Genomic DNA, 27,486 nt, shown 5'->3' with positions numbered 1-27,486 from the left:
TGCTGTCTCAAGTTGGCAACATAAGAGGAAAAAAAGAAGAAATAATATAAGGTCACAAGAAAGCTGAGTGGAGAAGTAGAGGTCTTTGGGATTGATTATACAGAAGTGTGTATGCTGTATTTGATTAAAGAATTCAAGGGCTTTTCAAAGATGAGTTTGACCCTAAGCAAGGCAGAAAAGCAGTTTGACCCCCCCTAGGGTGGGGGCACTCGAGTTTTATCTGGGCGTTAAGTTAGGCTCTCAGTTGCCAACACCAAGGAGCTGCCAGGAAATGTCCATGTGCCTACAGGATTCATCAGTCTTCTCCTGTGAGCCTCACCCTGAAGTGTTCCCCTGGCACTTGCCCCGTTTCCCCAGTGCCAACCTGTCCCTCCTCCCTTCCAGAAAAGGGGAAGGTAGCCTTGAGGGGGAGACCAGCCCTGAGGAGGAAATAGGGTACTAATTTAAGAATTCTGATTTGATGCAATGTGTTACTGGATTAGACTAAGGAGACCCAGAATGAATTCAGCATGAACTGTCTTGCAACTGGTACAACTGTGAAAAGTCACACAGACTTCCCCCCCGCAAGGGCTTGCTGGGATAGCGTTCCTCAGAAAGATTTTGCGCATAGACAGCATTGGTCTGGGACTTCATAGATAGACTGGATTGTGCCCAGTTTTGGTTACCACATTTTTAAAAAGATGGAGCTAAGTTTAGGAGCCCACAGAAGGTGATCAAAATGATCAAAAGCAGGCAAACTCTCAGCCCTAAGATGGGCATTGACATTATCTCTGGAGCCCAGCCCAGGGGCGTTTGAAGTTTTCAGTAGCAATACTGCAAAAGACCACAAGATGGCAAAAGAACTCTAAAATGCCTTTTTTTTTTTTTTTTAAAGGTAGATTTGGGAGAGGCGGTTCAGATCAGATGTTTCCTGATGAAAACAAGCACAAGAAAGTTTAAGAATGTCTATATTTCTTTTTTTTTAAAGATTTTATTTATTTATTTAACACAGAGAGAGAGAGAGAGAGAGACAGCGAGAGAGGGAACACAAGCAGGGGGAGTGGGAGAGGGAGAAGCAGGCTTCCTGCCAAGCAGGGAGCCTGATGCGGGGCTTGATCCTGGGACTCCAGGATTATGACCTGAGCCGAAGGCAGACCCTTAACCGACTGAGCCACCCAGGTGCCCCAAGAATGTCTATATTTCAAAGCTTATATGATCAAAATACTTGCTCTGGCAAGTTTTTGCAACACTTGCTTATAAGATGAATAAGGTCTGAGGATCTAATGTAAAACATGGTGACTATAGTTGATAACACTGTATTGTATAATTGAAACTTGCCAAGAGAGTAAACTTAATAAATGTTCTCATCAAAAAATGTATATATGTAAAAAAGTGTATATATGTGTATGTGTATCGTGTGTGTGTGTATGTGTGTGTGTATAGTTAATTAACACATCCATCACATATATATATATATAAAGCTATATGTTAAGATGTCAGTATCACAAGCATATGGACTCAGCCAGGGACACTGTGTAACTACTTGGAACAGAACCCATTTACCAAACTGCACTGGCCATGCAGCACAAGCAAAAAATAAACCTCTGTTGTATTAATCTAAAAAAAAAGATACATAGATAGTGACAGATAACCAGATGGAAGAAATCCTTTCACAATTTATATGTATATCAAATCATCATGATGTATAAATATCTTACAATTTTATTCATAATAAAAATAAAGCTCTCACTAGAATTTAAATAAAAATCTGAAAAGGAAAAAAGCTAAAAAAATAAAGCTGAAAAAAAAGAGCAATATTGGTAGATGAGTTAAAGATTTCTCAGTCAGATTTATCAGATACTTAACAGATACCAATATTGCCTCTTAGCTTTCTGCCTTTTTTTTTCTTTTTTCTGACCTCTGTCCTTCTGTCTCCTCCCACCAAGACATTCTAATATGAGGAAAGCAATATAATGTGATTAAGAGTGTGGGTTATGGAGCCCTACTGCTTGAGTTCACATAGAGGCCACCAGTTATTAACTATGTGACATTCAGCAAATTACTTAACTCTGGGCTTTGGTTCCTTTTTCCATGGAATGGGGACTATAACATTGTCCACTTCATTGAATTATTCTCAGGATTAAATGAATAATGTGTGTAAAATCTCTCAGAACAATGCCTGACAGATAAAACTGTTAAATTTTTACGGAATTAAAGTTTAAATTTTTTTCTATTAATTTACAGAATTACCTTGTTTTAACTCGTTAAGCAGATTAGTGAACTGTTTGAGGATTTTCTCTTGTTAAAAAACAAAAACAAAAACGTCCAAATCAAATTTAGGTGCTTTGGTGGAGATGGTATTTTATAAACTTTTTTTTCTGTCAGTCGTGTTTTCCTATTTCCCACCCTTAGATTAGTCACTGAAAAGAAGATGACAGGGATTGCATTTATTTATACAGTGGATTTTTATTAAAGGATGTAGGGTTGTTATATTCCCAGAAAATGAAATAAGAAAAAAAAAAACAACCCAGATTCAAGTAGGAAAGATTTTTATTTTTTATTTTTTTTAAAGATTTTTTATTTATTTATTTGACAGAGAGAGACACAGCGAGAGAGGGAACACAAGCAGGGGGAGTGGGAGAGAGAGAAGCAGACTTCCCGCAGAGCAGGGAGCCCGATGTGGGGCTCGATCCCAGGATCCTGGGATCATGACCTGAGCCGAAGGCAGACGCTTAACGACTGAGCCACCCAGGCGTCCCAGATTTTTATTTTTTAGATATTTTCTGTCTGAATAGAAGAAAGACCTTTTCAATAATCCAGAAGCTTTTATTTTAAAGGATACTGTGTTTTACTTACCTAACCATTTCAGGATCATATTAAAACTACCTACCAAGGAAATTTGACCCTTGTACATTCACTGTTCAGAAAACAAAACTTTTGGGGCTCCTGGATGGCTCAGTCGGTTAAGCGTCTGCCTTTGGCTCAGCTCATGATCCCAGAGTCTTGGGATCACCCCAGGTCATGATCCCAGAGTCCTGGGATCAAGCCCCAGGTTTGGCTCTTGCTCAGTGGGGAGCCTGCTTCTCCCTCTCCTTCTCCTGCTTGTGCAAGCTCTCTCTCTGTCAAATAAATAAATAAAATCTTAAAAAAAAAAAAGAAAACAAAACTTTTTAGGTAAAATACTTAAACTATCCAAAAGATATTGTATATATTCATATATTTTTTAATATAAAATTTATTTTACTATAACATGGAGTTTCAACTTACAACCCTGAGATCATGACCTGAGCTGAGATCTAGAGTGGAACACTTAACTGACTAAGCTGCCCAGGCGTCCCCCAATTAACCTCTAGAGTTCAGATTCTCTAGAAAAGTTGAGGAGGAAGATGTCTTTTTCTTAGGCTTCTGCGATGTTACTGTTCCTTGTACTTTTTTCTTTCTGTGATTACTACTTAATCTCTTATTGGTTTGTCTTTGTCTGCTTTACTCTTCAGTGTTGGTGTGCATAAAATTCTGTCCTTGCCCCCTGATATCTGCCTGGTAGGCTGCTTCACCTCCTTCAGGCCTTTACTGAATTGTGAGGCCTTCCTAGTCCATCCCTTTGTTTGTTTATTTATTTATTAAAATTTTTTTATTTTTAAGTAATCTCTACATTCAACGTGGGGCTCCAGTTTACAATCCCAAGATCAAGAGTTGCACGCTGTACTAACTGAGCTAGCCAGGAGCCCCTGAGTCCATCCCCTTTAAAATTTGATGTGCCTCTCTCCCACTCCCTCTCCCCTTTCACTGCTTCATTTTTCTCCAGAGCCCTTATTAGCACTGCCTTTCTCCAGCGGAAGCGAACTCCACAAGGACAGGGATTTTGTATGTCTTGTTCACTGTTGCATCTGTAGAGCTTAGAGGATAACTGGTGTGCACTAGACTTTAATAAATATTCATTGACTGAATGGAATGAATCTCATTGAGGTGTCATTTTCATTTTCTTGATTATTAATGAGATTGAGCAGGTTTCTATTGGCTATTTATACTTCCCCATCTGTGAAGTGCCTCACCATATCTTTTGCTCATTTTTTTTTTTAAAGATTTTATTTATTTATTTATTTTTTTGATAGAGAGCACAAGTAGGCAAAGAGGCAGGCAGAGGGAGAGAGAGAGAGAGAGAGAAGCAGGCTCCCCGCTGAGCAGTGAGCCCGACGTGGGGCTTGATCCCAGGACCCTGGAATCATGACCTGAGCCGAAGGCAGCCACTCAACTGACTGAGCCACCCAGGCGCCCGTCTTTTGCTCATTTTTCAATTGGGTCGTTTAACATTTCTTTGATTTTCAGGAATTCTTTATAAATCCAAATTGTAAGCCTTTGTTAATTACTTGTAAAATAAATATTCTTCCACTTTGTGGCTTAATTTTTAACTTTTTAAAAAATATTGATATCTTTTAATAAACAGTTTTAATTCTAAGTAGGGAAGTTCGTTAATATTTCCTTTTATGGTTTGTGTTGTTTGTTGTGTAAGGAATTCTTTCTTATCCTGAGGGTGTAGAAGCATTTACCTATGTTTTTTGTAAAAGTTTTAACACTTTGCTTTTCACTTTCTTTTTTTTTTTTAAAGATTTTATTTATTTATTTATTTGACAGAGAGAGAGAGACAGCGAGAGAGGGAACACAAGCAGGGGGAGTGGGAGAGGGAGAAGCAGGCTTCCTGCTGAGCAGGGAGCCCGATGCGGGGCTCGATCCCAGGACCCCGGGATCATGACCTGAGCCGAAGGCAGACGCTTAGCCAGGTGCCCCTGCTTTTCACTTTCAAGTATCTAATGTACCTGAATGGATTTGGGGGTATGTTGTGAGCTGGGAGTCCATTTGTTTTTTCCATTTGGAAAGCCATCCTTTCCCCTGCTGGTCTGTATGCCACCTCTGTTTTATATAAATATAAATTGATATATAGATCTATATATACTTTCTGTCTATATTTCTATAGTTTCTATAAATGCTTAGGTCTTTTTCTGAACTCTCTTTTTTTGTCCTATTAGTTTTTTGTTTATTTCTGCATAATGCCACACTTTTTTTTTTTTTTTAACATATTATTAACTTTTAATGCCTCTTGATACCTGGTGGGGCAGTTCTCCCCTTCTTATTCTTCTTCCTTAGAAGAGTTTTAACTATGCTTGGCTCCTCATTCTTCCATATAGATTTTAGAATTAGCTTATCAGATTGTAAAAAAATGTGCAGTTGAGGTTTTGATTGAAATTCAGTTGAATTTATACATGTCTTTAGGGCAGAATTGCTATATATATGGTATTGAATGTTACTATCTATGAACATAGTATATAGCTCACATTTATTTAGATGCTCTTTTGTATCTTTCAGTAAAGCTTTATTATTTTGTCCACATGGAATCTTGAGATCTAGAGTCCCATGCTCTACCAACTGAGCCAACCAGGCACCCCTGTTAAACGATCTTATTAATTCTAGTTATTTATCTGCAGATTCCTTGGAGTTTCTGTGTACATAGTCATATCATCTTCAAAGAGTGATAATTCTATTTCTTTTTAAGCTTTATACCATTTTTGTTGGTCTTAACTCATTAGCTAGGACCTCCAGTGTAATGCCAAGAAAAAGCAGGAGTAATGGGTATAGTGGGTTGAATAGTGTCCCTCAAAATTCATGGCCACTGGTAACTTTAGAATGTGACCTTATTTGGAAATTGGGTCTTTCCAGCCGTAACTAAGAAAGGAGATGAGATTGGACTGGATTAGGGTGGACCCTAAATCTAATGAAGGCCTTCTGAGAAGAGGCAGAAAAGGACACAGACCAACACAAAAAGAAGGGGATGTGAAGGTAGAGGAGGAGATTGTAGTTATGCATCTACAAACCAAGAGGCAGAGGCAGAGGCAGAGGGAGAAGCAGGCTCCCTGCTGAGCAGGAAGCCAGATGCGGGACTCCATCCCAGGAACCTGGGATCATGACCTGAGCCAAAGGCAGACGCTTAATTGACTGAGCCACCAAGGCGGCCCCCTTTTGTTTTTTTTTTTAAAGATTTTATTTACTTGGTAGTATTTTTATTGGTTGGATGTACCATAGTTTGTTTAACTAATTCCTTATTGGTGGATAATGTAGGATGTTGCAATGTTTTGTAATTACAAATAGTGTTCGGTGAATAATCTGGTATGTTTGTATAATTATGAGTACATCTATAGGATAAATCCCTAGTAGTGGAATTGCTGTTTCAAAGAGCATGTGTTTTTGTAAATTTGACAGATATTTGCCGAATTGCCTTCCATAGAGATCACAACAATTTACATTCCACATAGAAATATGCTGATTACGGGGCACCTGGGTGGCTCAGTCGTTAAGCATCTGCCTTCGGCTCAGGTCATGATCTCAGGGTCCTGGGACGGAGCCCCACATTGGGCTCCCACGCCTGCTTCTCCCTCTCCCACTCCCCCTTCTTGTGTTCCCTCTCTCGCTGTGTCTCTGTCAAATAAATAAATGAAATCTTAAAAAAAAAAAGAAAGAAAATATGCTGATTACCCACACTCTAACCAACATAGTCACACTTTTTGATCTATGCTAATCTGATGGGGGGATATACTATCTCTGTAGTTTCAATTTACATTTTCTTATGAGTTAAGTTGAACATTGTTGCATGTTTAATAGCCCTTCATACTTCTTTCATTGTCATATCTTTTGCCCATTTTACTATTGAGTTCTTTTATCTTATTTTATTTTATTATTTTTTAAAGATTTTAGATTTATTTATTTGACAGAGAGAGAGAGACAGCAAGAGAGGGAACACAAGCAGGGGGAGCGGGAGAGGGAGAAGCAGGCTCCCCGCTGAGCAGGGAGCCCCATGTGGGACTCGATCCCAGGACACTGGGATCATGACCTGAGCTGAAGGCAGATGCTTAACCGACTGAGCCACCCAGGCGTCCCAGTTCTTTTTTCTTATTGATTTACAGGTCCTAGATAGGGGAACAAGTTCTTTGTAATATGAGTTATAAATATTTTCCTAGAAAAATTAACTTTAATAATAATGTACTTTAAAAGTATTTTAAAATTACTTTAATAATGTTTTTGACACTTTCTGATTTTGTGATTTTTTTTTTTTGGTAAATCATTTCTTTTCTTGGTGCTTGTATGTAGTTGTGATAAGTGCCAGGGGTACCAGGCCAGAAAAAAATACAAATTCAGTATGCCCAAGGATTATATTTTCAAAGAATCCTTAAGTGAATTTGGCAATGTTTAGTCAAAATTTGAGGGCTCTTAATATAATCTTTGTGTAACACTGACTTAATAAGAAACATTTTCACCTTTTTTTCTCTAACAGTGATCAACATCTTTTTTATAAGTGTGGGGGGAAGAAAACCACTTTACAGAATGATCTATGGCTTTATAAAGTGAAGATATTTATAAGCAAAAGAAAGAAATCAATATACATCCTAAGTTTCAGATAAAGTTTTAAATAGGCCTCTTTGTTAAGCTCCTTCACGCAATTTAACTGTTTTAGTCTTCGCCTCTGTCTTGGGGCATTTCTGAGGTGGGGAGGCACTGCTTATCTTCCCCTTGTCCCCCATGTGCATTTCAGCTGGCTCATTATGATGTGGTATTCACCTCTGTCCAACCTAGAATCGGTTGGGGTGAAGCAGGAGGAGGCATGAGGGACACTGGCCCTTCAGACTATCCCAATTCTTTGGGTCTTCTTGGCCCCGGATCAGATCTCCCGTTTGTGTCTCCTTTACATTAGCTTGAGGCAGAACTTTTGGCTTTTGTAACCTACTAAGGTTAGTAATTATCTGACCCACACCCATTTTGAGATCACTACCTCTGGGCAATAAAGAGATTTCTTTGCAAGGCTCTAGGGTATTTTTTATTTGTTTTCAGATGGACCATTTTGACTTGAAGCTTATTCTTTCTTTTTTTTTTGTTTGGTTTACAGTTCTTTGTATTTTTTTTTTTTAGATTTTTTTAAAATTTCATTTATCTGATAGAGAGAGAGCAAGAGAGTGAGCACAAGTAGGCAGAGCGGCAGGTAGAGGGAGAGGAGAAGCAGGCTCCCCAAGGAGCAGGGAGCCCAATGTGGGGCTCAATCCCAGGATCCCAGGATCATGACTCCAGCCGAAGGCAGACGCCTAACCAACTGAGCCACCCAGGCGCCCCAGTTCTTTGTATTTTAACTCATTTATAGATTTGTATAACCACTGCCATAATCAGAATAAAGAATAGTTTTATATTTCCAAAACACTCCCTGTGTTAACCCTTTATAGTCACACTTGCCCTTCAACTATAACTCCTGACAACTACTGATCTACTCTCCATCACTACAGTTTTGTGGTTTTGAGAATGTTATATAAGTGAAATCACATGGAATGTAACCTCTTGAGACCAGATTCTTTCACCCAGCATGTTTTGAGATGCATCCAAGTTGTAGCATGTATCAGTAACGTGTTCCTTTTTTAAAAATATATTCCTTTTTATTGCTGACTAGTGTTCATTGTATGGATGTAACAAAATTTGTTTATCCATTTACCGTTCCAAGGACATTTGGTTGTGTCCAGTTTGGGGCTATTACAAATAAACCTGCTATGACATCTGTGTATAGGTTTTTGTGTCAGTGCAAGTTTTTGTTACTCTAGGGTAGATTCTCAGAAGTGGGATTGTAGGTTTATATAGAAAATGCTTGTTTAACTTTATAAGAAAGTGCCAAACCATTTTCTAGAATGGCTGTACCATTTTAGATTCCCACCAGCAATGTATCATATTACCTTACTGCCTTTGCCACAGCTAATTAAATTAGGATAAGTGTCTTAGCTAAAAGGTATATTATATTAGCCAGACCAGTGACTTATGAATGAACTAGTATGAGAACTCTGCCAAAAAGGGGACCAGGGGACCCAAGCAAACCTGAATTCGAGACTCTCAGAAAAAAGAGAGGCAGAGGGGCGCCTGGGTGGCACAGTCGTTATGCGTCTGCCTTCGGCTCAGGTCACGATCCCAGGGTCCTGGGATCAAGCCCCACATCGGGCTCCCTGCTCCACGGGAAGCCTGCTTCTCCCTCTCCCACTCCCTCTGCTTGTGTTCCCTCTCTCTCTGTGTCTCCCTCTGTCAAATAAATAAAATAAAATAAAATAAAATAAGATAAAATAAAATAAAATAAGAAAGAAAAAAGAAAGCAGAAGCCAAGATTAGAGGAGAAGCAGAAACCTAGAAATCATCTGTATGGTAGACTTATTTAAATGGGGTACAACACTTGCCTATTTGAGGGAATGAGGATATGACAAAGTCAGCAGTACTGCTGCTGGGTCATGAATGATGAAAAGTTCATATTCTATTGCTCTTTGCGACCTGGCTTTCCAGAAGCTGAGCTGGAGACTCTACCTTTTTTTTTTTTTTTTTTTCTGTGTAGCTTTAATATAAACTATCATAAGTTATGGAAGGAACCTTTATTTTTTTATTTTTACTTTTTTCTTAAAGATTTTATTTATTTATTTGACAGAGAAAGACACAGTGAGAGAGGGAGCACAAGCAGGGGAAGTGGGAGAGGAAGAAGCAGGCTTCCCGCGGAGCAAGGAGCCTGATGTGGGGCTCGGTCCCAGGACCCTGGGATCATGACCTGAGCTGAAGGCAGACGCTTAACCAACTGAGCCACCCAGGCGTCCCTGGAAAGAACCTTTAATATAAAAGCTTTATTGAGATATAATTCACATACCATACAGTTCATCCATTGAAAGTGTACCATTCAGTGGTTTATAGTATATTCACAGAGTTCTATGCAGCCATCACCACAATTAATATTAGAAACATTTTCATCAATCTAAAAAGAAACTCCATACCCCTCTGTCAAACAAACTTTCTTATCATGGGGACCAGGTACAGTTCCTGATTATTCCTAACAGGTTTCCATTCCCTGCAAGTCCATGAAAGTATTCAAACAAAATAATCACAACTTACTGCAGGAGCCAGGTATCAACCCACTCTATAGAAATTACAAAGCCTCCCACATGTGACCGTTCACTCTGTTTCTGAGTATGACTCTCACAGGGCCCTATGTGATGTGTGATGTCCTCCTCCCCCAGGTTGTAAGTATATGTGACAACAAACTGCTAGCAATCTCATATTTTCAGTGTTGGGTGTCATGTGTTCATCCATGCCAGTAATCCTAGAGTGGGAGTCCCACTCTCACTAATGGGGTGATTAAGAAGAAACTAAAACAAGGTATTTAATAGCAGATTTGAGCAGCAGAAGAAAGAATCAACACACTTGTAAATAGTTAATTGAGGGGCAATTGGGTGGCTCAGTCCGTTAAGTGTCTGCCTTTGGCGCAGGCCATGATCCTGGGGTCCTGGGATCAAGTCCCACATTGGGCTCCCAGCTCAGCAGGGAGTCTGCTTCTCCCTCTCCCTCTGCTCTCCCCGTGCTTGTGCTCTCTTTCTCTCTCAAATGAATAAATAAAATGTTCAGAAAAAAAAAAAGAGATCCACACGCAGACACAATATAGTCAAATTGCTAGAAGACAAAGAATCTTGAAGGCGGAAAGAGAGAAGGAGCTTATCTTGTACAAGAGAGCCCCAGTAACAGTGACAACTGATTTCTCTCCAGAAATCATGTTGACCAGAAGGCAATGGAATGACATATTTAAAGTGCTAAAAGAAAAAAAAAGTGTCAACCAAAAATTCTATACCTGGTAAAACTATCCTTCAAAAATGAAAGAGAACCCCACTCCTTTGACCTCTGTTGTAGCCATGGCCACCACCTTCCTGGAAGAGAGGAAGTGGGAGAGGAGCTTATGTTGTCTGTCACCCAAGTCTTCTAGCTGTGCTGCCCCCAAAGAGTGTAAGATGTTTATCTGTGCCAAGCTTGCCTGCACCCCTGCTCTGATCCAAGCTGGATCCAGAATTGCATCCAGACCCATTGCCGCATCAGTGCTATCGTGATAGAAGAGGGCTCTATAGTATTTAATGGGGGCAGAGCATGGAGTGATTTAGCTAATCCAGTGGGAGTTTCAGACCAGTGCAATCAGCAGAGACATTGATGCTGCTGCCTATTTTATTGGTACAGGTGTTGCAACAATAGCAGTGGAAGTTGCTGGCACTGGTATTGGACTAGTCTTTGGCAGCCTTCTCATTGGTTAGGCCAGAACCCCTTCACTGAATCAGCAGCTGTTCTCATATGCTATCCTCAGACTTGCCTTGTCTGAAGCTTTTGTTTGATGGTTGCTTTCTTTCTTTTTCCTTTTTTCTTTTTTAAATTCAATTAGCCAACATACAGTACATCATTGGCTTCAGATGTAGTGTTTAATAATTTAACAGTTGCTTATAACACCCAGTGCTCATCACATCACATGCCCTCCTTAATGCCCATCACTCTGATGGTATGCTTTCTTAATTTTGTTTTCTATGTTAACAGAAATTACTGCTTGAAATGTTGTTATTTAAATTCATTATGGATGTAATTCTGTGTATTTTACTGTGCCTCGGAAACATATAGTGTTGGTGTCATGGAAATGCACATTACAAGTTTTTTCCACTATCTGAAAGTAGAACAGTCCTATGAAAGATTTCTTAAGCCAAAATGGTATAATGTGAAGAGTATCTCCCATTTTCTGCAAATTGTGTTACACCACTTTGTTTTTACAAAGGACCTATATTAGTCCCTGTTTTAGCTGATTTTTTTCTTCTGCTAGTTCAAATCTATTGTTAAACCCTACTAGTGAAGTTGTCATTTCAGTTACTGTATTTTTTACTTCCATAATGTCCATGTGGTTCTTTAAAAAAATTATTCCTCTATCTTTATTGACATTCTTTATTTGTTGCAACATGTCATATGTTTACTTACATCTTTGAGCATGGTTCCCTTTATTTACTTCTTCCAATATATTTCTAATAATTATTATGAAGTCTTTGTATGTTAAATCTAATATCTGGGCCTTCTCACAGCCAGTTTCTGTTGTCTATCTTTTTTTCTTGTGTATGAGTCACACCTTCTTGTTTCTTTGTGTTATAATTATTTTGTTGTTGAAAACTGGACATTTTAGGTACTATATGGTAGCAAATCTAGATCCTGATTATCCCTTTCTCCTGGGACTTGTTTTTGTTGTTGCTTGCTTATTTATTTGTTTAGTAACTTAACTGAACTATTTTAGTGAAGTCTATTGCCCCTTCAGTGTGCAGGGTTCTTGCTCCTTAGAGACTGTTCTTGCTCCTTAGAGACTGCAGCCTTGGATGCACACAGGTTACTCTTGGATGACAGTGTTTTAGCAGGACTCTCTTTGACAGTCTCTTTTCCTGATCTCTCTGTTATGCTGTCTGCTTCTGTTAGTACTTAAAATTCCTTCCTTTTGGGGCTTCACAATAGGCTGTTTGGATGTTCTCATGAACCTGACTTTTCCTAGTGTAAGTCATCCAAAAAAAAAAAAAAAAAAGAAGGGAAAGTCAGGTGGAAGCTATCCTTGTTATGACTTAGCCTTAAAAGTCACATAGCATCCCTTCCACCACATTCCATTCATTAGAAACAATAGGCTAAGTCCCATCTGCATTCAGTGAGTGTGGAATTAGGCTCTACCTTGTGAAGTGAATCCTATCAAAGAATCGGTAGACATATTTAGAAACTACCTTAACAAGAAGAGACAAACTGATTTCTAGTTACCATTGCATGAGGCTTTGATAAAATCTCAGAAAAATAACTGCTTCTTCTTTTGAGTTAGTTTCTGAACTCCTCTCTAAATGATACATGGGTACACCTTACAGTCTGTCACCAATGAGGCAAAATTCAAGGATCAGTAAGAACCAAGTTTTGTTCTGACTTTTCCTAGTGTAAGTCATCCAAAAAAAGTGATGGTCAGAAGAGTAGGTGGAGTAAGATGACTTTTTTTCCTGTCAAGAATATTGACATTTTTAGGTGGGAATGCGAATTTCTGCAAGTGGTCCAAGGTGGCGAGAAGATATAAAAATGTGGAGTAGTGTTGATATAGTAGATTCTAAAATTAAAAAAAAATTCTTAGGAATGTCATAAATATTCATGAGCATCTTTCAGTTTACAGGAGATTTCCAGACTCATATCTTATGGGCAAGATAACCTAGTCCCTTCCCTTCCACCTTTTTACAGTATGAAAACTGAAATCCAGTGAGGTTAGTATCAGAGCAGGAGCTAGAAAGGAAACTCTTGTGGTTCCTATACCAGTATGTATTCAATGTTCTGTACAGCTGATAAGGAAAAATCTGTGTCCTAAAATGGCCGACCAAGCCAGCAAGGAAATCCCAGTCCCTGCCCTGGGGCTCTTCCAGGTTCTTCTCTCTGCTCTGCTTCCTGCTCACGCCATAAGTACCAAGTATGCGGAAGTAGTAGTGTATAAATTACCCCCTTTGTTTATGCTTGGGACTCAGACCTTTGGAGATCATTCTCCTCTGAGCCCACCGGCATTAAATAAACCTCCCATCCTCCAATATCTCTCAGTGCTGCTTGGTTCTTCTAAGTGGCTTATAAAGATTTGCAGATCTGATCCCTTGTACTTCTCCATCCTTATCTTGTCCTTCCTCCATATCATTCCACCTCAATTGTGCTGGCCTTCTAGTTATTCTTAAACATACCCAATGTGCTCCTGTCCCAGAGCCTTTGTACTCAAAGTATCTTCTGTTGGAAAGCTCTTCTTCCAGGTATCTGCAGACTTTCCCTCTCTCTTCCTTTATATCTCTGCTTCACTGTCACTTTACCAGAGAGGACTTCCCTGATTATCCTATCTAAGGCATTACCCAGCCCCTGCTTCATCATTTTCCCCTTATTTGCTTTATTTCCCTTATTTTATTTTACTACATTATATATTCCTTTATTGTCTCTCTTTTTTTTAAGAGTTATTTATTTATTTATTTATTTATTTATTTATTTGACAGAGAGAGATGCAGCGAGAGAGGGAACACAAGCAGGGGGAGTGGGAGAGGGAGAAGCAGGCTTCCTGCAGAGTGGGGAGCCTGATGTGGGGCTCTATCCCAGGACCCTGGGATCATGACCTGAGCCGAAGGCAGACGCTTAACAACTGAGCCACTCAGACGCCCCAATTGTTGATTGTTTCTTTCCACTAAAATGTAAATTCTATGAAAGCAGATTCTTGATTTTTGTTGACCACTGTATCCTCTAGTATTTAGAATAATGGCACAGAGTAAGTATTCAATGTAATGAAAGTCGATTTATGTCACTCCTTTGTTCAAAACCTTCCTGTCTCATTCACAGGAAAAACCAAAAGGCCTTAAAATGGCCTTTGTTATGGACTGAATTGTTCCTCCCAAATTCCTATGTTGAAGTCTTCACCGCCAGTATGCCTCAGAATAGGACTGTATTTGGAGGTAGGGCCTTAAAGGGTGATTACAGTTAAGTGGAGTCAGGTGAGTGGGCCCTAATCCAATATGACTAGTGTTCTTATAAGAAGAGGTTAGAGACTATAGGGGTGTGTGAGCATAGAGAAAAGCCCACGTGAGGACACAGAAAGAAGGTGGCCAACTACAAACCAAGGACAGAAGCCTGAGGAGAAGCCAAACGTGACTATACCCTGATCTAGACTTCTAGCCTTCAAAACTGTGAGAAAATAAATCCCTGTTGGTTAAGCCACCCAGCCAGTGATATTTTGCTAATGGCAACCATAGCCTGCTTCTCCTCCACCTCATCTGCTGTGTCCCCTCTTACTCATGCTGTTGCAGCTTCTTTGGCCTTCTTGCAGTTTCTCAAGTATGACAAGCTGGCTTTCTTCTCAGAGTTCTTGTATTTTATGTTCACTCCTCCTGCAATATTCTTCCTCCCAGATTTCTCTAGTTTATTCATATACTTCAGTCAGGTTTCTGCTCACATGCTGCCTTCTTAGTCATGCCTCTCTTTTTTTAAAGAGGTTTATCTTTTTATTTTTAAAGTAATCTCTGCACCCAACATGGGGCTCGAACTCACGACCCTGAGATCAAGAGTTAGATGTTCTACCGACTGAGCCAGTCAGACACCCCTTAGTCATGCCTTTCTTGACCACCATCCTGTTTAAATTGCAACCTCTGTTACCTCCTTATTCCCTATGTCTTGATCTTGCTTGGTTGTTTTCCATAGCACTTACCATCCGACATACTATATATTGCCTTGTTTATTGTCTGTCTCCCCCATCAAGGCTGTATGTGCCAGGAGGGCACAACTCAGTGTTGCCGTCTGATTTGCCACTGACTCTTCCATGCCAGAGGAGTTCCTGGAACAAAGTAGGCCCTCAGATAATATTTAGTGGGTCTGTTAATGAATGAACAAATGGTACTGGCCCATAGGTAGACAAATAGATTAGTAAGACAGACTAGAAGGTCCATAAATCCATTTTATGTATGGGAACTTATTTCTTTGTTGTTTGTTTTTTAAAGGGAAGGGCCTTTTCAATGAAGCGGCGGGGGGGGGGGGGGGAAGCATGGTTTTTATAGTACATGGAAACTTCATGATTGATTTAATATATTTGGAAGAAAACAAAGTTAGATCTTTATTTAATATCACAAAGAGAATAAATTTTATTTTATTTAAGCTTATTTACTTACTCATTTAAGTAATCTCTACACCCAGTGTGGGTCTTGAACTCATGACCCCAAGATCAAGAGTCCCACGCTCTTCCAACTGAGCCAGCCAGGCACCCCAAGAATAAATTTTAGATTAAATATGTCTAACTGTAAAAAATAAAATTATGAAATTATAAACAAAAATTTAGCAAGTTTAGGAGAATTTTTGTATAATTCCTAGGTGTGTATGCTTCTTGGGGGTGGTGTGAGACTTCATAGACAAAAAGAACACTCAGAAGTCATAAGGGAAAAGACTGACAAATTTGATTACATTTAAAAGTTATAATGGCAAAAGACCCTCAGAAAGAAAATATGAACGGGGAGAAACCAATTGCAACATATTTGACAAAGGATTAATATTCCTTATATACTAAGAATTATCTCCTAATAAGAAAGAGACAATCTGCTTATTAGAAATATAAGCAAAAGATTAAAAAGATTTTTTGAAGGAGGAAATGCCCATGGCCAGTAGATATGAAAGGAGGCTCAGCAATTTCATACACACATGCACATACATTTTTTTACCTATCAGGGTCATTCTTTTTTTTTTTATAAAATATACACTAATTTTCCTACTGTGTGCCAAGTATCATTCTAGGTATTGGAGATAAAGCAGTGAAGAGAAGAGGCAAAATCCCTAACATCATGGAGCTTATGTTCTAGTGGAGGGAGAGGTAGATAAGAAACAATAAGAAATAAATTATATGGTATGTTAGAAGGTGATAAGTGCTGCAGAAATAAATAAAACTATGTAAGGGGACAACATAAAAGAAAAACGAATTTATGAGGTTAGTTTGCCCAGCTCTAGGGAAATGAATTTGAAAACCCAGATGAGTGGTGCTTGGGCGGCACAGTCAGTTGAGCATCCGACTCTTGGTTTCAACTCAGGTTGTGATCATGGATTGAGCCCCACATGGGGCTCTGTGCTCAGTGCGGAGTCAGCTTGGGACTCTCTCTCTCCTGCTGCTCCTTCTCCCCATGCTATTTCTCTCTCTCTCAAATAAATAAATAAACCCAGATGAAATGGATGTTTTTTTTATTATGTTATGTTAATCACCATACATTACATCATTAGTTTTTGATGTAGTGTTCCATGATTCGTTGTTTGCATATAACACCCAGTGCTCCATGCAGTATATGCCCTCTTTAATACCCATCACCAGGCTAACCCATCCCCCCACCCCCTCCCCTCTAGAAATGGATGTTTTTTGAGGAGAATTAAATTGCAAATATGATTGCATGGAAGAGAGAGAAATTCTAATCAAATTATATATTATAAAAACATCTAGAGAAAGTTGTTCAAGAGCCACACCTAGAAAAAGCACAGGTGAGTGGCTCCTGGGTGTCTCAGTTGTTAAGCGTCTGCCTTCGGCTCAGTTCATGATCCCAGGGTCCTGGGATCGAGCCCCGCATCGGGCTCCCTGCTCAGCGGGGAGCCTGCTTCTCCCTCTCCCCGCCCCCCAGCCCCTGCTTGTGTTCCTGCTCTTGCTATCTCTCTCTGTCAAATAAATAAATAAAATCTTTAAAAAAAAAAGAAAGAAAAAGCACAGGTGAGATATTTCAAAGGTTAATTATAACAACTTAAATTATTTTTTATTTTTATTTTTTTTAAATTTAAAAAAGATTCTATTTATTTATGTGAAAGAGAGTGAGAGAAAGTGAGAGAGCACAAGCAGGGGGGGAGGGGTAGAAGGAGAAGCAGACTCCCAAGGAGCAGGGAGCCCAATGTGGGACTCGATCCCAGGACCCTGGGACCATGATCTGAGCTGAAGGCAGACACTTAACCGACTGAGCCACCCAGGCACCCAGTTTTTTTTTTTTTTTTTAATTAAGTAAACTCTGCCCCCAATGTGGGGCTCAAACTCATGACCTTGAGATCAAGAGTCACATGCTCTACTGACTGAGCCAGCCAGGTGCCCGTAATTATACCAACTTTTAAGGAACAGACATGTCCAGTGATATTTACGTCATTTCAGAGTTTAGAGAAAGAAGTGAGGTTGTGGAGAAATGATCATTCTCCTATGCATTTAGTGGAAGTGGGAATTTGGATAAAGTTTTTGAAAAGGATTCTGACAATATCTAGGAGAATTAAATCTATCTACATATACATATATATATATATCTTTAATGTAGAAGTCTAACTCTTGGAATTCTAGCCTTTAGAAATAAAAATATCAGTTGGTAAGGCTGTTTATATATGAGCAATGTTTATGGTATCAAAAAGACTAAAAACAACTTCAGTGTCAACAGGTTGAATAATTGATGATGGAGCCATCCTATGAATATTGCACAACTATTTAAGAAAGGGGATCGATATGGTTTACTTGGAGAAATGTCAGTAGTCAGAAAAGGAAACAGCAGGCTAATGTCCAAGTTTTTGGCAAAAAAGAAAAAGAGCCTTTCCTGTTGCATGCAAATAACATATTTGTGTATGTTAGTATGAATATATAGAAATGTATGGAAGGAAACACTTCAAGCTTTAACATTGGTTATGTGGAGTTGGCTTGTTGGCTTTTTCTTTGTTGTTTTTGGTTTGTTGCCTCTGCAGGATTTTTAGTTTGAAATGAAAATCTGGTAAGATATATTTTATAAAAAGACTTTTCTTTTTCTATGTTTATTTTAACGTGAATAAAAGAAATACATTTCTGCGAGAAAGAAAGAAAGAAAGAGAAAGAAAGAAAGAAAGAAAGAAAGAGAAAGAAAGAAAGAAAGAAAGAAAGATAGATAGATACACATCTGCTTGGATACTAGGTAAAACCGATGCATGAGACTTAAGGTAGGTGGTGTGATTTGTGTGGTATCCATAGGCGAGACTTGGGAGTTTTACCAGATTTTGCCCAATGATTGAGCTTTTATGTTGGTATAGTAGAATAACCTCAAGTTACTCGAGTTCTCTCAACCCAAAGTTTTTCATCAGTAAAATGAAGGTTATGAATATCTACCACATAGGTAGGTATTTTGATTGTGAAATGACAGATGAAAAGATTTTTAGAGTGTTAAGCTTTTAGCTTAATAAGCTTCAACTGACTTCTAATTTCCTGACATTTTCAGTGGCTGTGATACACATATCATTGCTATAGGGATGCAAAAATAGATAAAAGGCGAGAGCTTAAAGGCAGGCAAAATCTTAACCATATGAAGACTTATGCTATACAGTGCGAGATATTACCGAAGGCAAAAATGGTCAGGGAAGACTTCACGGAGGCGAGACAACACAGGTCTTAAAGGTTGCGCGTGATTTGGATGGGACAGGTACAGAGCAGGCAGAGGCATTGACAACGATGCCTGAGGACACAGTGGGCTCCGAGAACGCTACGCGCAAGAGCGCCCCCTTTCGGAACCAAGCTCCTCTGGCTTCTTTCTCTTGCCTCCCGGCGAGCGCGGTGCCAGCGGTACGCAGGCGCCGGGAGCAGATGAGGGCTCGCAAAGGCTCGATAGGTGCGCATGCGTGCAGCCCTCTGGAGGCGGTAGCTTCTTCGGCGTCGAGACTGGAGGCTGACTGCTAAACTGTGTGGGGCGCAAATGGGATCCGGCTGTTAGTCGGGTAGGCATAGGTAGGATCGCTGCCTTGTGGGGAGTAGGGGGCTGGAAGGCGGGAGCCCGTAGTGTGGGGGTCCTGAGCCTTTCCTGTGCGGTCCGGGCCGACTATTGTATCTGTGTCGCAGCGGCTGCGCACAAAATGGCGGCGGGCAGGCGGCGGGGGCGGGAGGAGGTTGGGGGACCCCCGGGATGGGAAGGGAAGCTTGCCTGCCCCGCTACCGCGTCGGTTCACTTTGCTGCCCTGGAGGGCCGGGTCGGGCAACCGCGCTGGGACCTTGCTTCAGGAAGAGCTGCCCGACGCCGTTGCATTGGGCGGAGGAATGAGAACAGCCCTTGGGCAACGCCGTGGCGGCCCCTTCCCCATCGGCGCAGGGCCTGCCGAGGCTGCGCCAGGCCTGACAGCCAGAGGACGCGGTGGTGCGGGAGCACCGAGGAGGGAGTAACCATTCCCGTCTGGCCTTGAAGCGAGGCGGTGGAGCTTGAGCCGAGTCCTGTGGCGAGCGACGTTGTGCAAGAAGCGTGGAGAGAAGAGCATGTTTGTGTTTGGGGCTGGGGAAGGGGGAGTTGGGGTGAAGGGGGGATGTTAGATCCAGCGGCTTTTGCTGGTCGCTGTCTCCTGTGCCTGCCTTTTGCAGCCTTAAAGCAAAGAAAATGTCACCTCTGTGCAGGATACGGAGGGCTCCTAAACGGTACTGATAATTTATTTACAAATTTCTCGGAGGAATCGCGAATACGCATCGTTAGTGGTTTGTGTGTGATTCCTAGGCTGACCCCCGTTCTGTTAAAGGTGTGTGTGTGGGGGGGGGGGGGGACAATGTATACCGCACAGCTCAATCCTTGAGGACGTTTGAAACAGATCTTTTGTTATTCGAGATAATTGCGAATGAGAGAGACTTCTGTTAGTACAAAATCTTTAATTGAACTAGACAGTGACGGCTGCCTCCAGCTGATTTTTCTAAGGACAAATTTGGGGGGGAAACCCCTTTATCTTTATTTATTTTTTAAGATTTTATTTATTTATTTGACACAGAGAGAGACAGCGAGAGAGGGAATACAAGCAGGGGGAGTGGGAGAGGGAGAAGTAGGCTCCCCGTGGAGCCGGGAGCCCGGTGCAGGGCTCTATCCCAGGACTCTGGGATCGTGACCTGAGCGGAAGGCAGGCACTTAAGGACTGAACCACCCAGGCGCCCCCCAAAACCCCTATTTTAATATGAAGGCTTTTTGAAGAAAAACTTGTTACCAGGATCCGGCAACTGATGTTGATTCAAATTCTTTTTCTAACCGGCTTTGGAATTGTGCACAAAAAAATTTTTCTTTTTTCCCCCTCATGTGTTGTAAAGGGTTGACTTATTTATTGGGGGTATTTGCTGATTCAGATTTGCAACTAGTATTGATAAATTGGAAAAATTAATTTTCAAAAAATGATTGAGGTTTATACAGAAAAATAAATGCATAATTTCATTATTTCAACATAGCTTTATTAGGCATTCTAGACTTAGCTTATATTGCATTTTTTATTTGACAACATTCATATACTTTATTTCGTATACGCATACTCTGTGATACGCACTTTTAAATAGTTATATGGAATCCAACATGTTGATACAATAAAATATGCTGGGCCAGTCCCTGCTTCCTTGTTGCTATCTGGTAAGGGGAAAGATAAAACAGAAGTCACAAAATCTCATTGGTTTCTATTAACTAGTTTTCAGAATGTATTTATTCATGTCACATATTAATTACCCTGAATTTTGGTTATATTTTAGTCTTGTAATCTTTTTTTGTCTTAGAGGGTGTATATAGCATATACTCTTGTTTAAAAAATGCTTATCACAATCAGAGATCACTTTGTACTTCATGGCTGTCGTAAAGATTTTCTCTTGGGTGCTCTTTAAGGTGATCTCTGGAAATTTTTATGTAGTGAAAGAAAATGTGAGACAAATAGTTTAGTGAAAAGAGAATAGGCTTTGGAATCAAAAGATCTGGATTCAAATATCTGTTTTTTTTCTTACCGTGTGTCTAAGATTTTGGGTAAGTTACTTTAGTCTTTCTGAACTTTTGTTTCCTTATCTGTAAAATGGTGATACTACTACTTCCTGCTTGGGATTGTGAGAATTGAGAAGACAATGAACGGAAAGCCCCTATCCTTTGGCACATACTAGGTGCTTAATAAATATTAGCTGATACTTTTATTACAAATGCTTAAGTTTCAGGCAGCATCTTTTGATAGAAGATTATCTCTTGTGGATATTCCCTTTTAGTTAAAAAGAAGCTTAAAGGAATTCAGATTAAATTGATAGAATTTTGGAGCTGAAAAATCATCTAATATTTCATTAAAATGTTTGGTGTATCTATAAATTTTATATGTGCCTCTCTTGTAGCACTTACCAAAATATATTGTAACCATTTATTTATATGATTGTTGTGTTCATCTTTGTATCTGTCCCAGTGCCTGGTATATATTCCATGCTCCTGTGTTGAGTGAATGAACTCAGCTGGTAGTTGCCAGAGCCTGGGTAAGAACCTAGCCCTTGGAGTCCAAATTGTGCTCTTTCTACCATGACTTAATGTGTACTGGTCAAAGTTTGAATAAATCTGTCCAAATTCTTCATAAAATGCTTTATATACTAAGAATCAGTGTTTCCAGTATGGGTACCCAGTAACATTGTTTGGGCTGTTTTACAAGGAAAGAGGAACTACTGAATGTTGGCATGTGGTGGTTTAGACCTCCTCCAGATTTTGAAAGTAATTGTATTTGTGGCTAAAGCCAATAAGCCCCTGTTTGTATTCAGCATTACTTACTCTTTTATTACTTCAACTTTATATAGCAGTAGTAGTCTGAAATTTGTGGCTGAGAATGAAAATGAAAACAGCTATTTGGAAGATAAAAGAATAATGGAAAGGAAGAAGGTGAGGTGTAGAAATAAAACAGCTGTAATAATGGTCAGTGAGGGTCAAGAGCAAGGGTTTTGGCCTGAGAGAAGAGTTCAGGGAGTACAGGAGAGTTTTAAGGTACACATATTTTGTTATTTTCTTCATGGTTACCTTGGGCACATAAATATTTTGGATTATTTTCAACTCTTGAGTCTCTTAAATACCAAAATAATGATTGTTCAGTCTTTTAAGGTTTTACACTTTTTTCCCTACCTTATTTCTACAGTCTCATTAAACTTTCAACTAATCTCCCTGTTGCCCTGTTGAGTGAATGTTGCCAACCTTATTTTCTTTTGAATGTCTTCATTTCTTTAGAAAACTTTTTATTATGGAAAAATTTAAACATAAAAGCAGAGAGCATTATGTAATGATTCACCTGTGTACCTATCACCCAACTTCAGTAATTGCAAGCTAATGGTCAGTCAGGTCTCTACCTTCCACCCTATTATTTTTAAGCAAATCCCATATCATTCAATTTATAGTTCAGAATTTTTCTCTACAGTAGAGAAAAACATGCTTATCACTCCTAAAATAATAATTCCTCAACGCCAGTGTTCCAATTTCTCCAATTGTGCCTCATATACCACAAAGCGTGTATATACATGTATTGATTTCTATCTCAGCTACTATATTGAAATTTTCAGAAATTACCCAAGTCTTAATAAAAGAAGCACATATCTACCTACTTCTTAACTAAAGCAATTTTGTTCACTATCTTAACACTTTCTGAGCACCTACTGTGAGTCAGAAGGTATAATTTTTTTAAAAGATTTATTTATTGGGGTGCCTGGGTGGCTCAGTCGTTAAGCGTCTGCCTTTGGCTCAGGTCATGATCCCAGGGTCCTGGGGTCGAGCCCCACATTGGGCTCCCTGCTGCACGGAGAACCTGCTTCTCCCTCTCCCACTCCCCCTGCTTGTGTTCCCTCTCTCGCTGTGTCTCTGTCAAATAAATAAAAATCTTTAAAAAAAAAAGATTTATTTATTTTAGGGGGGGCAGAGGGAGAGAGAGAGAATCTCAGGCAGACTCCACGCTGACCTGAGCCGAAATCAAGAGCCAGCCAAGAACCAGCCGCTTAACCGACTGAGCCACCCAGGTGCCCCGGGAGGTATAATTTTAATTGTCACATCAACATTCTGAAGTGGGTGTTGTTTTTATTCCGATTTTTCACATGATGACGCTGAGGCTTGGGTTAACCAGCTTGCTGAGGGTCACATTCTTAGCACTCAGCAAGACCAGAATTAATACACTGAAGCTAAGGTCTAAGTTCTTAAAAAAAAAAAAAACCACTATGCTACATTAGTGTTAAATTTTATTTACGGGAGTTAACCAATTTTGCGTGAAGTAATTCACTGGCACCCCTCCTAGCAGGGTGGATATCATCAGATTAGTTGAAATGTCCCCAAAGATGAGATTATTATGAATTGCATAATGGGCTGACTAATAGTCAATAGGGAGTGAACAGGATGAGGAAAAAGAAAAACAAAAATGTGTTTAGGGCTGATGCTCTTTTATCGTGTTGCATGTTTTCTGCCTGTTGCCATACTTCTAGTCTTTTTTTTTTTTGACTTAGTATATAATTAAGGAGTTAGTCTTGTGTTGGACTGAAAAGGTTGGGTCATTAACTTTTGAATGAATTAAATCTCTGACAGGAATATCCTGTCTCTCCCTGCCTCCCCTCTTCTATTCTTGTATGCATACACACATGATTTTTTTCTGAACTGTTTGACAGTAAATTGCATATATTTATACTGCTTAACCCTAGTTTACTATTTCCTAAGAACAGGGTATTTTTTTTTTTTTAAGATTTTATTTATTTATTTGACAGAGACACAGCGAGAGAGGGAACACAAGCAGGGGGAGTGGGAGAGGGAGAAGCAGGCTTCCCGCCGATCAGGGAGCCGGATGTGGGGCTCGATCCCAGGACATCATGACCTGAGCCACCCAGGCCCCCAGAACAGGGTATTTTCATTTGTAGTCATAGTAAACAACCTCAATAAATTTAACATTGACAAACTTCTTTAATCTACCATTTTCAATTGACCCAATAGTGTTCTTTATAGCATTTTATGGTTTTTGGTGGTTTTTCTTTTTTCCAGTACAGGATCAGTCTAGGGTCAGATAATTGTATTTTTAATTGTCATGTCCTTTAGTCTTTTTTACTCTGGAACATTTCCTATAGCCTTTCTTTTATCTTATGTGAAGTTGACATTTCTGAAAAATACAGTCTGCTTTCTTTCTCTCTTCTTTTTACTTTCTTTTTTTTGGTAATAGAACATTTCTCATTTTGGATTTGTCTGATGTTTCCTCTTCATTAGATTCAGATTATGTGTCCCTGGCCAGAAAAATCACGTATGTGATGCTGGGTCCCCATGGTATCAAATTTGGAGGTGCATGATGTCCTTCTGTCTGCCATGAATACTATGTGTGATAACATATTTGGTCAAAATGTTTGATTCCCCCCCCACCGCCCCTAGAACTAACTGATTTGTGAAGAGACGTTTTAAGACTATGCAAATGTCCTACTTAATAAAATTTCCCTTTAGATTTAACATGCACGGATGATTTTTTTCTGAATCAATCTTTACTATTATGGTTACAAAATGATGATTTTTCAAGTCAGGAGTCCCTCTACATTTGCAGTGATTGATTGCTGTGCAATTACAGACTCTTGGTTTTTCAGTGGTTTATAATTTATTGTCCAGTTTTTTCTTTTTCTCATTTCATATTTATATATCTTGTCTTGCACAGTGAAAGCCCTGGTTCCCAACACTATCAAAACATGTACTTATTTGCTTAATCCTGTAGTGTATCTAAAGTAATTTAAGAATTGCTTGACCCATGGGGCGCCTGGGTGGCTCAGTTGGTTGGGCGACTGCCTTCGGCTCAGGTCATGATCCTGGAGTCCCGGGCTCCCTGCTCGGCGGGGAGTCTGCTTCTCCCTCTGACCCTCCCTCCTCTCATGTGCTCTCTCTCTCTCTCATTCTCGCTCTCTCAAATGAATAAAATCTTAAAAAAAAAAAAGAATTGCTTCACCCATATTATTAGGAAAAAAACTCCCCAAAACAAACTACTAAAAAGAGTAAGAATTTATTTGTAGTTCTCCCCTTTTTCCTGGCTCCTCTAAAACTGAGGATGTATAAATCAAATAGTGGGTTCATAAATTATTTGCATTAATTTTTTTTAAGTGGGTTATAGTATGCATTTGAAAAATGATTGAATTAATTTGCTTTCAGTTTTAGATTTTTTACCTTCTTCCATCCTTGTTTTAAAGTATTGCTTGTTAACATGCTTCAAAACTGTATAATATGTAATCCATGAAATACCATTCCCATTTTCTTTAAGTCCTTTCTATCCAGTATCCCATACACGTAATCAACTTGTTTTGTATGTTATCCTACCTGTGTTTCTTTTTGTAACGGTAAGCAGATATATGTGTTTTCTTATTTTCATTTTTTTATACAAAATGTAACATGCTAGGGGCGCCTGGGTGGCTCAGTCCATTAAGCATCTGTCTTTGGCTTAGGTCATGATCCCCTCAGGTCATGATCCCCTCAGGTCCTGGGGTTGAGCCCCAAGTCAGGTTCCCTGCTCAGCGGGGAGCCTGCCTCTCCCTCTCCCTCTGCTGTTGGCCCTGCTTATGCTCTCTCTCTGTCAAATAAAAAAATGAAAGCTTCAAAAAAAAAAAAAAAAGTAACATGCTATATATGCTTTTTTATGCTTTGTGAAGACTTTAAGGAATTTGGCATTTTTAAGGCATTTGACCAGATAGTTCAGATATGCTTAATCAAAGATTTTGGAAACTCATTTTAGGCAGAGACAGACGTTTTGGCCTGTATGCTTCATGAAGGTGAACAACCTAATGGCAGGGAAGGCAAGAATACAGTTATGCCTCAGAACAGTTTCATCTGGGTAGTGAATGTCTTCAATACTGTATTTACTTCTTGGTCCTGCTGACCTCTTTTACATTGGCTTTATTTTATTTCCGTGCTTGTGCTTTCTCACTAAGGCAGTAAATATGCTATCAGTAAGCATTTGAGTTTTATCAGCATCTTCTGCTTTTCTCATTTCTAGTTTTAAAATCCCAGGAAAGATTTCTTTATTCCAGCTTGGATCAGGTGGTTTCTCTTTGATTAATGCATTACATTTATTGAGGGTAGGCGAGGTAAGCATGCCCACCAAAGCACTTCTCAGGGAGGCATCATTTACTATGAATACAGTGTGGTCTCTCAAGACCGATTTATGGATGCACTGCTTTTAAAAAAAAGTACATATAATTATATTCATCCTGTTTATCAAAAAGTTGTTTCCTGGGTTAACTATTAAGTCATTGCTATATGAGATGGTTAATGCATAGTTCTCATGGTGCTCTGTTCCTGGTGTTGTGCATTAGCAAGTTGAGCTTCCATTTTTTTTTCATATATGGAATCATGATGTTTATCAATCTGCTCAAGTGACAGTGAAGTTTGTGATGCCCTCCATGATACCAAATAATGTTTCTAATTGTCTGCTTTTTTCTTTCTGTTTTTTTGACAATTTCCTTGAGGTGTACCACATTTTGGCATTTTAACCTCTAGTGATACTGTCCAGCCGCACTTGTGGCACCTTCAGAGTTATGACTTACCTTTCGTGAGACATGAAGGGACACAACTAATGGTAGAAAAAGTTGGCTAAGTGGATCCATCGGTATACTAGAAGAAATAGCAGATTGAGTGACATTTAAACTGAGGAAAGCCTAGAAAGATATGTACTCCCTCTTATATTAACTGACCAGTGTAATACTGTATTCTTAGGTACAAAAGTGTATTTATATGTTGTCAGTCACTCTAACAAGATAATACCAAATGAGGCATGTGGGTATATATCTAGAAAAATCAATGGTTGTTTTCCTTTTATGTTAAGATTATAGAAAACAGCTCTTCTGTGTGTCATGAGGGTGATTTTTCTTTATTTGGGGGGGTGATAAGGAACATTTATTATTTTTTATAATGAGAAAAAGCAAAGCTATAAGATGTACATTTTATATATCTAGAATATTGCATGGAAAAATACAGAGAGGAATTAGAGGTTCTAGTTATGATCTTGCAACTTAGTTCTGAGGCTTCACTTAATCTGTAAGAGCTGGGATTCCTTTGCTCACAGTGTTGTTGTGAAGTTCCAATGAGATAGTGAATATTAAAGTGCTTTGTAAACTGTGAAGTACTATAAAGTTCACCTTTGGGGTTTGATATAAATTTTTTCACTATGAATCTAATGGAGCTATTATGATCAGGCTAATTTTTGATGATGCTTTTAGATTTCCTTTTTCTTTCGCAGAATCTATAAAGAAAATAAAGGATTACCTTTCTTCTGAAAGATTACATTAGAATAACAGGCAGTTTTTGATATTCCATGGTAGTGGACATCTCAGAAAGACCTCATGGGATCTAGTGTCAATATTTTTTTAATCCATCAAGCCATTTCTGCATGCCGGCCTCAAGAGGT

The 27,486-nt window shown here is 39.3% G+C and overlaps 1 protein-coding gene and 1 pseudogene across 11 annotated transcripts in view; both read left to right on the top strand.

Annotated features, from left to right (window-relative positions):
- Window positions 1-27,486, top strand: part of ZNF638 (zinc finger protein 638) — a 124,315-nt gene that overhangs the window by 29,521 nt on the left and 67,308 nt on the right. The window contains exon 1 of one of the 11 annotated variants that reach the window (XM_078056424.1): window positions 18,948-19,074. The exons of 9 other annotated variants lie outside the window; for them this stretch is intronic. The gene's annotated coding sequence lies outside the window, so the exon portion shown is untranslated. Of the gene's footprint in view, window positions 1-18,947; window positions 19,085-27,486 lie in introns of those variants that run through there. One more of the 11 variants, XM_078056422.1, reaches the window with a different exon arrangement.
- Window positions 10,809-11,180, top strand: LOC118551988 (ATP synthase F(0) complex subunit C3, mitochondrial pseudogene; annotated as a pseudogene).

Source organism: Halichoerus grypus, chromosome 10 (genome assembly GCF_964656455.1).
Source record: "Halichoerus grypus chromosome 10, mHalGry1.hap1.1, whole genome shotgun sequence".
In the NCBI taxonomy this organism is placed as follows: Eukaryota; Metazoa; Chordata; class Mammalia; order Carnivora; family Phocidae; genus Halichoerus; species Halichoerus grypus.
Note: the sequence above shows the minus strand (reverse complement) of the source record. Positions and strands in the feature narration are given on the sequence as shown.